Source organism: Peromyscus californicus, unplaced genomic scaffold, assembly GCF_007827085.1.
Source record: "Peromyscus californicus insignis strain IS unplaced genomic scaffold, ASM782708v3 Scaffold_24__1_contigs__length_46423439, whole genome shotgun sequence".
Lineage (NCBI taxonomy): Eukaryota > Metazoa > Chordata > Mammalia > Rodentia > Cricetidae > Peromyscus > Peromyscus californicus.
In genome coordinates, this window is record NW_026294535.1 from 35,378,980 (window position 1) to 35,391,021 (window position 12,042).

Here is a 12,042-nt window from a genome sequence, read left to right on the forward strand (position 1 = left end):
TTTCTGCCAAAGATCCACCTGACTTCTGGCCTCACGGCTTTTCAATACAGAGGCTTTTTTGGTTTGGAATGCTTTTCCTCCTGGTTGTCCCTTTGGTAGCCTATGATTTTAAACGTGGGTGTCTCAATTTATATGGAATCCTCGGAGAAAAGCTGTGTCTCACCACCCAGTCGGGCTGGCTAGTTTTATGTCAAGTTGACACAAGCTAGAGCCATCAGAGAGGAGGAAACCTCAATTGAGAAAACACCTCCATAAGACTGGGCTGTGGGCAAGCCCGTGGGGCATTTTCTTAATTAGTGATTGATGGGGGAAGGCCCAGCCCATTGTGGGTGGTGCCATCCCTGGGCTGGTGGTCCTGGGTTCTATAAGAAAGCAGATTGAGCAAGGCATGGGGAGCAAGGCAGTAAGCAGCACCCCTCCATGGCCTCTACATCAGCTCCTGCCTCCAGGTTCCTGCCCTGTGTGAGTTCCTGTCCTGACTTCCTTCAGTGATGGACTACGATGTGGGAATGTAAGCCAAATAAACCCTTTCCTCCCCAACTTGCTTTTTGGTCATGGTTTTTGATCACAGTGAAAGTAGCCCTAACTAAGAAATTAATGTACCAGGATCCTTGGGGTGTTGCTGTGACAGAGCTGACCATGTTGTTTTGGGGAGGATTGTGGAAGGACTTTGGAACTTTGGGCTAGAAAAGCCACTGAGTATTAAAAAAGTTTGGTGAGCTGTTCTGTGGGAGCTTGGAAGACAAGAATGTTGAGAGACATGAAGAAGCCTGGCTTGATGAGCTCCAGAGGCAAGTTTGAGAGTCACTCCAAGTCTCTTTCTGGGCTGTTGAATATTTTGAGCTAAGAAACAGTGGTTCTGCTTAGCTGTGGCTGAAGAATCAGCTGTGATGAACAAGATACCAGAACCTCTAAAGTGAAATCTTAGCTTTGCTGGGACGATGGATGCTGGTCAGCTGGAGCTGAGAAATTAGTGGCGGTTACTTAAGAGACCAGCATCCTTGGGGTGAAATCTTCTGGGAAGCACATCCTCAGGGGCAGCCAAAGTTGGTAGTGTAAGAGTTAATGCAGGTGGTACTGGGTTTGAAGGTGTAAAAGGGTCACATAGAACAGCTGAGGCTTGGCATTGTGCAGCAGGACTGGAGTTTCTGAAGAGAGCCTGCAAGAGGCTATCGGTGAAAATACAGGATACAGCAATATTTTGGAGATGCTCGTCTCATGCGATGACCACCAAGAACAGCAGCAGCGGTGGAGTGGAGCTGGCTGGAGCCTAGAAGACAAGCTGTGTGTGCTGCAGAGGGTGGAGCTGGAGAAGTGACCCGAGCCCTTTGGAGGAGGCCAGAAGGCGGTGAGTGGATCCTAGACATGAGACACTGAATTATTTACACTGTCAAGAGTTTTGTTCTGCATTGTTCAGATTGTGACGGTGCCCCGGCTCTTCCTTCTTGAAATAAGAGTGCGTCTCACTTAGTTTTTCTCACTCACCTCACTTTTACAGGAGGCCACAGTTGAGAGACTGGTGATTCTAAAAGAGACTTAGGATTTGAGGAGGCTGACGTTTTGAAGTGTTTGAATTTGTCAAAGTGTGGGACGTCTTAAGTTTATAAAATGTTTTCTATCGTGATGTTGATGTTGATGTGTGATCGTGGGGATCAGCAGGAAAGGACAGGTGGTGATTTTACAGTGATGTGTTTGTGTGCCACGCTGACAGCCACGCTGGCTTGAGAGTCATCTAAGAGTAGGGAACCTCAATTGAGAAAATGTCTCCATCAGATGGGGCTGTAGGCAAGCCTGTAGGGCATTTTCTTAATTAGTGATTGATGGGGGAGGGCCCAGCCCACTGTGGGTGGTACCACTCTGGGCTGGTGGTCCTGGGTTCTATAAGAAAGCAGGCTGAGCAAGCCATGGGGAGCAAGCCAGTAAGCAGCACCCTCCATGGTCTCTGCATCAACTTCTGCCTCCAGGTTCCTGCCCTGTTTGAGTTCCTGTCCTGACTTCTCTCAATAAAGAAAAGTGTAAGCGAAATAAACCCTTTCCTCCTGAACTTGCCTTCAGTCATGGTGTTTTATCCCAGGAATAGGAACCCAAACTGAGACACCAGGCTAACGCAGTTTCCAAGGTGCTCTCTGCTACATCCTGCAGAGCAATTAGTAGTGGCTGACATCTTCTTTTTCATATATTGGTTTACCCTCCGTTGCCTGCCTCAGCTCACTTCAGTTTGGCCATCCTGCCACTTAGCACAAAATAGCCTGTCAACATTTTTACAAGGCATGTTTAAAAAAAAAATAGTGATCATCCTTTGAAAAAATTTATCGAGGACATTTCTTTATACTGACATTTCCATGAGATACCTTAGAAAGGGACAGGTATTTTTCCCATTTAAAATTTCATTTAATTTTTATTTATGTGTGTGTGCATTTGTGCATGTGCATGTGCAGAGTGCAGGTGCCTGTGGAGGCCAGAAGAAAGTATTGGATTCCTTGGGGCTGGGGTTATGGATGGTCATGAGCTGCCTGGTGTGGGGGGGTGGGGCATGACTAAACTGGGGTTCTCTGCAAGAGTAGCAAGTACTATGAACACTGAGCCATGCTCCAGTCTCTACTTCTACATTCTTTTGGGAGAATTTTTAATAATTAAGGAACCTTTTTTTGTTTGGGAGCTGAAATTTTTCAGGGAAAGTTGAGCTTTTGCAGGAAAACACACTTGAAAATGATGTACTTTTGAGGCAGTCGGTCTATGAGATGAATTTTGTAGACCTCACGAGACAGAAAGAGCCAGAGATGCTTTCTGCTCTCGAGTGTATCATAGAGTGATGTTTTGGGAGGATGAGCGGGGCAGATGTAAGTTCAGGAAGCAGAATTTCTGTCTGTGATTGAGTACAGCAGATATGGGCTAGGACAAACATGAAGCCCTGAATGTCTTCTATGAGGCCACTGGTGGGTGTCACGCTACTTAGCAAGATCTGAGTGAAGAAAGAGGAAGAAGAGAAGTGGAAAGGGCCCAACCGTAGTTGAACACAGGTTTGGAGCCCGGTAGCTGCATGTGGGCTGGGCTGAAAGTTCTGAGACTTTTTAGTCTCTAGTGGGAGTGTGGGACTTGCTGAAGTCTCTAGAGGGTGTGTTTTAGGGGAGCAGGGGGATAAGGGTGACATCTTCAGCTACAGCAACATGAAGGGACAGAAGGGTAGGGAGGGACTGAAAACAGAGAGCCAAGTTGCCCACAATCAAAAGAGCGTCGTAGATAGCAGAGGAAGAGGGTGTGGTGGTTGACGCCAGATGCCAACGGGCAGGTGGTGAGTGCTCAGACTGGAAATCCGTCCTCTGAGTTGCCAATTTGTGGTCACCAGTAACCTTTGAAAGACATAGTGTCGGAGGTGTCAGTGAGCTGAGGAGACAGAGCTTAGAAAGCAGTGGGCTGACTAGAAAAATGACGAGCAATAAATAGCATTCGTCTGTGCTAAGATGTGGGAACCAGCGCAGTTCAGCGGGGCCCTCCGCCAAGCATTATGCATATACTGGCATTTCATTATTACCTTGGGGTCAACTAAGATATGGCTTAAAGACAAATCCAGACACATCAGGGTCTTTCTGTGCCACATGAGCATAGTTATTCTTTTAGAACTTACTTTATGTCTATTTTGAAGAGCATCTGATAAATTTAAGTCAAAATTTCCAACCTTATTCTGGCACCCGATACCATCATTATTCATGAAAGGTTTCTACCCCCGCCGCCCCCCAAGGATCTAACTTTTCAAGCTGCTTGAATGTCTCCCTCAGGAACCAAAGATGGAAGCACCCTTGTTCCTTTTCACACAAAAAAACACATTTCAGTCCAAGTTCCCTCTAGAAAAAAAAGTCAGCACATTAAAAATATAAATCATACCTAAGAGTTGGATGGACAGAGGTTTTTCAAGAACTGCGTTTTGAAATATAAATATCAAAATAAAATGATATGCACTTATTTAACTGTCTTTGGTTCATTTCAAAATTCCAAATCCTCCAAATGCAATTTTTATTACAATGCACCCTTTCAATGGCTGAATATTTTTAGAAGAGTCTTTGGTTAAAAGTTTGTTTGAAGACTAGGACACTTTCTTGCCTAAGTATTCTATTAATTGGGATTTTGTATAATATATTATATATATATGTGTGTGTGTATATATATCACACATTATAGTTTATTTTTGCAAAGGATTAAGACCTTATGATCCCCATAGGGTAGAGAGATAATTCTAATTTTATTTGTGGGAAGCCCATCCGTTTCCTTTGGTGTAATATGCTTGAGGAATTTCATTCAGAATTTCCGAGTTCTTGCTCACAGCTTTTGCTAAGAACTTCCCAGCACTCTAGCAAGGTGCCTTTATCCACAGCTTCAAGAAAGTGCCTGTCTGAAGGAGGACTAGGTAGGAACAGAGCTTGACAGAACTGGTCTGGGCTCAGCTGGTTGTGTGAAGTTGGCGGGTGTGAAACTGGGGCTTTCTGCCTTGTTTACAGTAAGGTGCTATGTGGGCAGACGAGGCTTCCTTCAACTATCAACCATGCTTCCTCCAGCCAGCAATTCTGAGCAGCCTTGCAACACCCTGGCCATTTGGGCTTATTTCACAGTTGTGAACCCTCCAGCTCTCCTATTCCCCCCATAACCCGTACCTAAGAAGATGCCTACCTGTGATCCTTATCACATCCCCCCCCCACCTCCCTCCACCCCCTCAGCTTGCCAAAGAGTTTACCGAGAGCACCAGAAGCAGCTTGTTTGGGAACCTGCAGCTGTGTGCTTCTTAAGAGTGACCAAGGTGCTTGGGGGTGTGCTGACTCATTCAGAAGAACTGCAGAGAGCCTCTGGGCTGTGGGTGGTGGAGTGTGCTGTGGTTGATTTTTTTCCAGCATGCTACAGAAAAGCGATGGATAGAAGCAGCAAGTGAGGAAGTCACAACACTATTACCGTACTGTTCAGAATATAGCCAGGCATTTCCTTTCTAAGTCTCTCTTTGCGATACCCCAGTTTTCAGTTTCTGGATTGGGCAAAATTTTAGGAACATTGATACATGCACAGTTGCATTTGCTGAGCACTTCAGCAATGGCCTGGGTGTTTTTCTAAATGCTGTTCATGAATTATTCTCTCCTCTGTCCCCTTCTGAGGCGTCGGTTGTCTTCTATTAGCATGTCCATATTTCAATCAGGGGGCAGCTGCAGCTTGGATGAGATAAATAGCTTGAAGATAATGGATGGAACATGGTATGACTGAAGTCTATGTAATTAACCTGTGGAGGTGTTAGTGCCATTTAAATAAAGCTAAATGGACTCTATTTGATGCTTATTCTAGCCTCTATGCTACTTTATGATTTTTTGCAAACACACACAGATAAAATAGAAGATAAACATCTGCCCACTCGATAAGATATACACTACAAATGTAATTCAACTGCGACAATAAGGAAAGGGTTGTATCTTTTCCCTCTGTCCTGGATACCTAGTTCCTACAAATGGTTAATGCTTGCTCAAGGACACCAAAGAGTGCCTTTTGGTCCAGCCAGCAGAAGGCAGATATGTTTGGGTGGTTGCCATTTGGGCTAGGCCTGGCTTAAATCCCAAGGGGTCTTTAGAGTAGAGCTTAAGAGAGAGAGAGTGCTGGGGCCTCTAAGAAATCAGCGGTTAAAAAGGAGGTAACTGGGGTACGTGTGTGTCAGTGAATTACTTCAGACATGTAGTCTACCACCGGCAAAGTGTTTCGCCAGTCCAGTCTCAGCACCCATGGACCTACTGTCCTTACGCAACCTGGAGAGTAAGGCAGTTAGGGGCAGAAGGTCCACATCCCATGTGTCATCACCATGTTTCAGGATAGAGGTACCTTCTCGTTACTCTTTTCATTTTGCAGCTGCCTAAAATATTAACTGTCCTACTTTGGTCCCGACTGCTAGAAATTGTCACCTCCTGCTTGACTGTTCTCCCAGCAACCAGAGGGCTCCTGGTGAGTTGTCCTTTGTCACATCCCTGGTCTACCTTCTTCCCAAGTATTGTCCTTGAGTATCAGGGCTGGGCTTCTCTGACCAAACCTTTCATCTCCCCGGGGGACCACCTTCGTTCTAAGGCCCTCTGACATCAGAAAAGTGCATACATAGTAAACTTTTCTCTGTGCCTTAAAATCACCATTTTGGGTCCCATTTGGGTCTCGAGTAGGCATAGACCAGCTTCTTTCCTATTGCCCAGCTTCTAGGAAGGATTCAAGCGCTCAGTGGATTTAATGTCCTTGTATGTTAACAGTAGGGATACCCTTTCTTCATGTGAAATTCTGTCTGTGCTTGTAGGAATATAGGCTTAGACTCCAGCTTTCCCAGCTCATCAGGGGACTGAAAGCGGGCAGCTCTTCTGCCAAGTTAGACATTCAGTAGAGTCTACTTGCTCTCCTGACCATGTGGTACCAAACCCCATTGCGGTCTCTCGCGCTTTTGGTCTGAGGTAGGAGGTAAAGGGATCTGCAAGCCCTGCTTCCCCCTCCGCCTCTGCAAAGAGCTCAAAGCTCACTCCACCCACTTTACCAATGCGGTACAAGTTAAATAGACTAGACAAGCTGGTGTCTCGGTTATTCTTCCTGTTGCTGGGTTGCAACCTCTTGACCAAAGGAACTTAAGAAAGGGAGGGAGGCTTAGTTGGTTTCCGTTTCCAGATGTGGAAATCATGGCAGCAGAAGCCTGGGACAGCTGGTCCCACGGCATCCGCAGCCGAGAAGCAGAGAGGAGCAAATGCATGTTGCCCAGCTAGAGCTTGCCTTTTCATTCAGTCCGGGATCCCAGCCCATGAAATGGTGTTGCCCATTTTTGAGGTGAGTCTTCCCACCTCAATTAATCTAATAAAAATAATCCCTCATGGGCACCCAGGTGACTCTAGATCCCGTCAAGTTGACAATCAACACCAACGGATGGGAAACCAGCTATTTGTCATTCTGACATATAATGAACAGGAATAAAGATTTGCCCACACTTCAAGGTGATGCTTTGTATGGCACAAGGTCTCTTGCTCTGAAGAGGCTGGCATATCGATAGTCCTCAGGAAATGTGGGATGAATAAAAGAAGGGTACGCATGGGGAGGGTTCAATGGACCTTCGCTTTCCCCAGGGAAAGGGTGGGTGCTTGCTACATTTCCGCCTGTGTTATATGAGAGCCTTTCCCCAAAGCAAAGGGACTGTCTCCCACAAGGATAGAAAACAGGGTTAGCTTGCTCTTTATAATATGGCTCTCTCCTTTATCTATTTCAAAGTGGAATTGATCAAAGCAGAGAGATGTGGGATTTCTGAGACCTAGATCTGAATATGTCCTTGACATTGTGATAATACACAAGTGACACTCTGCCTGGGACCCGGTGTCTTCATCTGGGGACACACAGTAGAAAAACCCATCTACTAGTAGAGCCAAAGCAAGCATATACGACAAAATATAGGCGGAGTGAAGTACTATGATGAAAATCGGTTTGTTACTAAGTTTCCTCCCATTTCAGGACTTCCAACTTCACTCTATTTTGTGACAGCTTGTTTCAGAAAGAATGAAATGAAGGCCCAGTCTCTTTTTCTAACCTCCATGCCATGTTAGCCAAGTGGTGTTGTGTGGCACTATTCCTGGGGTGAATGTGAGCAACCATCTACTCACCCCAAATAGGGAACCGGTGAGAGAGCACACTACAGATAGTACCAAAGTCCAACGTGGGGAGTTTGATTTGGGTTACTTATAGGATCATGGGCTATTTACAGGAGCAGAAAAGACTCAAAGACAGCCGCATCTCCAAAGACCCAGCGTGGGTGGCAGCTCATAAAAGCTGTGACCCTGGAGCACACTGCACAGCCTGCAGGCAGCTCAACAGGTTCGAGGGTGTCCTTTCCAGGTAGTGCAGTTGGTCTGAGCCCCTTCCAGGCAACTTAGCTGGTCTGAGTGTCTTCTCAGCAGTTTGGCTGGTCTCTGCTTCTTCCAGGCTCCTGGGCTTGTCTGAGAATGTTTCTCCACTGTCTTTACTGCTTATAGACCTAGTGAACCTGGTCTGTTTCAGGGACTTCCTGAAGCTATTTTGAGTTGTTTACTTCCTGTCTTAATGAGCTTTCCTGCAGGAGGGAATGCTTCACCTCCCCTTAAATTGTTTCACCTCCCTGTTAAATGATTTATAGCCATGATGTATGGCCATGTAAACACATTATGACTCAGTGTTCATGTTCTTCAAACTCAGAATGTACAGCATGATAACATTTAAAACTAGGGAGTTATTAGGATTAGATGATGATTAGACAGAGTTCTGGTGATGAAATTAGTGTCTTTGCAAGAAGAGATGTTGAGCTGGGCACAGTGGCATGGGCCTCTAGTCCCAAGTATGTGGGAAGTTGAAGCAGGAATCACTTGAACCCAAGAATTTGGGGATAGCCTGAGCAACACAGAGATTCTTCACCTTTTAATAAAAGATAAGAAATGACTAGAGTGTGCCCCCTCATACACAGAAAGAGGTTATGTGGGTACATAAAGACACAACAGCTGTCTTCAAGCCTAAAGTCAAGGCCTCTGAATTACCCTGCTAGAATCTTGAACTCTCAGTGACACATTCTTGTGGTTCTGTCTTCCCAATCTATGGCATTTTGTTATGGCAGCATGTGCAGACAAATACACAGTAAACTCTTGCAACTATTAAATACTGAGTAAACAAACAACTGGAGATTTGATTTTAATCTCATCTAAATTTACACACCTCACCATAGAGTCATAATTGTCTTTCAAAAAACGCCAATCTGCTTTCTAGTTCAGGAGTTTACAGTGATGTAATGTGCTGAGCAGAAATGCTAAGTTCTGCTTATAACTAATAAAACGAAAACACAACTATCAATTATTTTAGGCTTCAACACTACTTAAAAAATGATTCTGTTTTCTACTTTGGGGAGTCCTGGTGGGAATTATGAAGCTCATTAGTAAGTACAATTTCTCAGTGCTTTTAAACTGTCAGTGAAGAAAAAAAAATGTACCCTTTAATCTCATGCATTCTTTTCTCTCTATCTCACTTAATGAGTTCACTTAATGGAAGGAGGGACAGGAGGAGATGTTAACAGACTGATAAAATGCCTGGAGCACCAGGGAATGGCGAAGAAAGACTTTGCATGTAACTGCATGGGGCTTCTTAAAATGGAGGTCAAGTTAGACACACTTAAATTAAGAAATTGAATTTGTTACTGTATATATAGTAGTTTAATATTTTACATTGACATTTTAGGGGGAAATAGTTAAAATAATGCATGATATGTTTTTAGATGAATAGATGGTTAGTGTATTCAGAGAAAAAGATGAATGAAAACATAAATATCCTCCTGATGCCCCTTGACATGAGGGTGGGTGTTCCAAGGTCTGGGTGGGCAGAAGACAGCCACAGGCCCATCCAGCACCCGGGGTCTAGGGCAGGTTGGCGGCACTAGATAAACAGGTATGTGATGGAGATATGGGAGAGAAGGAGAAGTGGAGTGGTTCTCCCCACAGTGAAGCGGGACTGACGATGCTGTGGAAGTGAGGCACAGGCTGATATGGGGTGGCCTGTGCTGCCACCTGGGGCCATGTGATATCCTGGCCAGTGCTGTGGCTGGGGGCCATGTCTGGATCCATGGTCCTACTGCAGCCGGGGTCTGTGTTGATGTCTGTGACCTGTGTTACCACGGGGTGGGGGGAGGCGGGGGCGTGCGGGAGGGGGGGCTGTGAACTGGACCCAGTGGCCTGGGCACTGGAGAGCTGGTCCCAGTGGGCTCAGCGGGCAAGCTTTCCTTCCCCCAACCCCCAGCTAGCCCCAGGGGCGCGCGTGCTGGAGATCTGTCCCTGACCCTTGATAGCCCTGGGAGAACTGTCCCCTCCACCCCGCAAGGCCCCCTGAAAAGGGAGAGTTGGCTCTGCACATGGGAGAGCTGGCTCCACACCACACCACGTGCATGGGAGATCCGGCCTCAATGGTGTGGGTGCGGGAGAGCTGGCCTTGACTCTCACCTGAGGGACCAGTACCGGTAGAGGCCCAGACTGACCAACTCAGCTGTGACCCAGGCCCACATCCAGGGCTTTTAGTTGGCTCACCCCAACATCTACCCCATCTATGACCTGCTGGTGATCGTGAAGGAACTGGTCCCGAGGAATCAAAGCTGCAGGATGTCTGAGAGGAGTTTTGGGTGAGGGTCCAGTATTGATGGTGTACCAGAAGCCAGAGGCCTTGACTCAGACCAGCAAACTCATTACAATGAACATTTATAAGTAAAGCTGTTTGGGCAAGACACATCTCAGCTCCCAGTGCCACTACAACGAAAGACTACGTAATGGAACGCCGGGAAAGATGGAGGAGCTGTTTTTTTTTAATTTATTTTTATTTTGTTGGGGGATACTACAAGGGTGGAGGGTGGACACGGAAGGACTGGGAAATGAATGGGGTTGGGGTGTATGGTGTGAAATTCCCAAAGAATCAGGAAAAGAATTGGGTTGATTGATTAAAAGGAAAAAAAAAAGGAACACTATATAGATGTCAGTTATATTTCATATACTATCTATTCTACTTTCCTTCCCTGTAGTATAGAGTTTGAATCTTTGAGCTTTGCTCTCTCTATATTTTTTTCTAAGTCTTAATTTGTAAATCTGCAGTTCACAAGAGAGGGTTTTTTCCATTTCATTATTTCATAGCCTGAAGTTTTAGTTTATCACGGAAGAAAATGAGACTGTTGGGCATTCACTCCTGCTGAGGGAATTTTCAGATGCAGAAGCAGGTTGATGAGTTCAGTTCACTGCTAAATGGCAGAAGCCAGGCTGGTTCAGACAGCTCGATCCAGCATTTTTTGCTGACATAACTGTGTTTCTCACAGTTGAACACCACGCTGCCGGTGCATACATACAGAGGTCAGAAGCTGGGAAAGAGCTAACTCAGAGCTTGCTCCCTGTGTCAGTCAGACCTACCAAAAAACCTCCCAACATACCCCAGCCCTTGTGACCATCAGTGTTGTCCTATAACAAGACTTCACACCCACATTGTTGGTGTGTTTGTGTTTATGCACCTCTGGAGTACAGATTTTGGGCATGGCTTCCCTGTGGAAGCCCTTTTCTTCTGGAGAACCTTGACTAGACCAGCCATTTATAGTAAGACATTAGTTATGGCTGACCAAGACGGTACTTCTTTCATTGTGAGAGTTTCTCATTGTTTCCCTCCACATTACCATCTAGTTTCTTGTATTATTGTCCACAAGTCTTTCTTCCTCTCCTTTTACTCCAAGCCCTCCAACACTTTGGAGTTTTCTTCAAGTTTGATACTGCCTGCTGTGCCTTGGCTCATGCCCTGACTCTGAGCGGTTGGCTGATGCAGGGACCACATTGTGTTCAGCTGTGCTCCTGCCAGAGTGAGGAGCAAGATGGGCCCTTTTCTGGTCATCTTTTAACTCCTGAAAGGATTTCAAATCCCTCCAGTAATAAGGTCCCCCTTCCCCCACCCTTTTCATTCAATTTATCTGGCTTCTCTCCTCCCTGGTTCTCGGCCTTCACCTCTTCCTTCCCTTAGGAGCTGCTTTGCATGGAACACAGTCGATCCCTTGAGGAATGCTTCCCATCTCTAAGTCAGGAGTATCGTTAGTCCTGTGTTCATTTCTGAAACCAGTTCACATCGGCCCATGGTTTTGGTGTAACCCAGAGCTTTCTGGTCTCATAGGGACTGAATTCAGTCGTTTACTAAATCCTTGTAGAGAGATGAGAGTTGGGTCAGGCATATAGTGAGAACCAGACAGCTGCATTTCCTTCTCCTGAGCTTGGTTTCTGTAGAAGGATCCTGATAGCAGACATGTATGCAAATATGGATCAGAGTGGGTGGATGCGGTAAAATTTGTGAACATGGTCAGCTATTAGAGAGGAGGTAATGGCCAAAATCTGTATGTGCAGGAGGCCTCAGAACAGAGGCTGAGTGAACTGGTAAGGGGCTACCTGGAGAAGAGAATCTGCGAAGATCTGAGGAAATGGCCAAGTCTCCAAGTTTGAATGTACCTACCAGGTTTGGAGGCAAGCAAAGGGCCAGCATCGA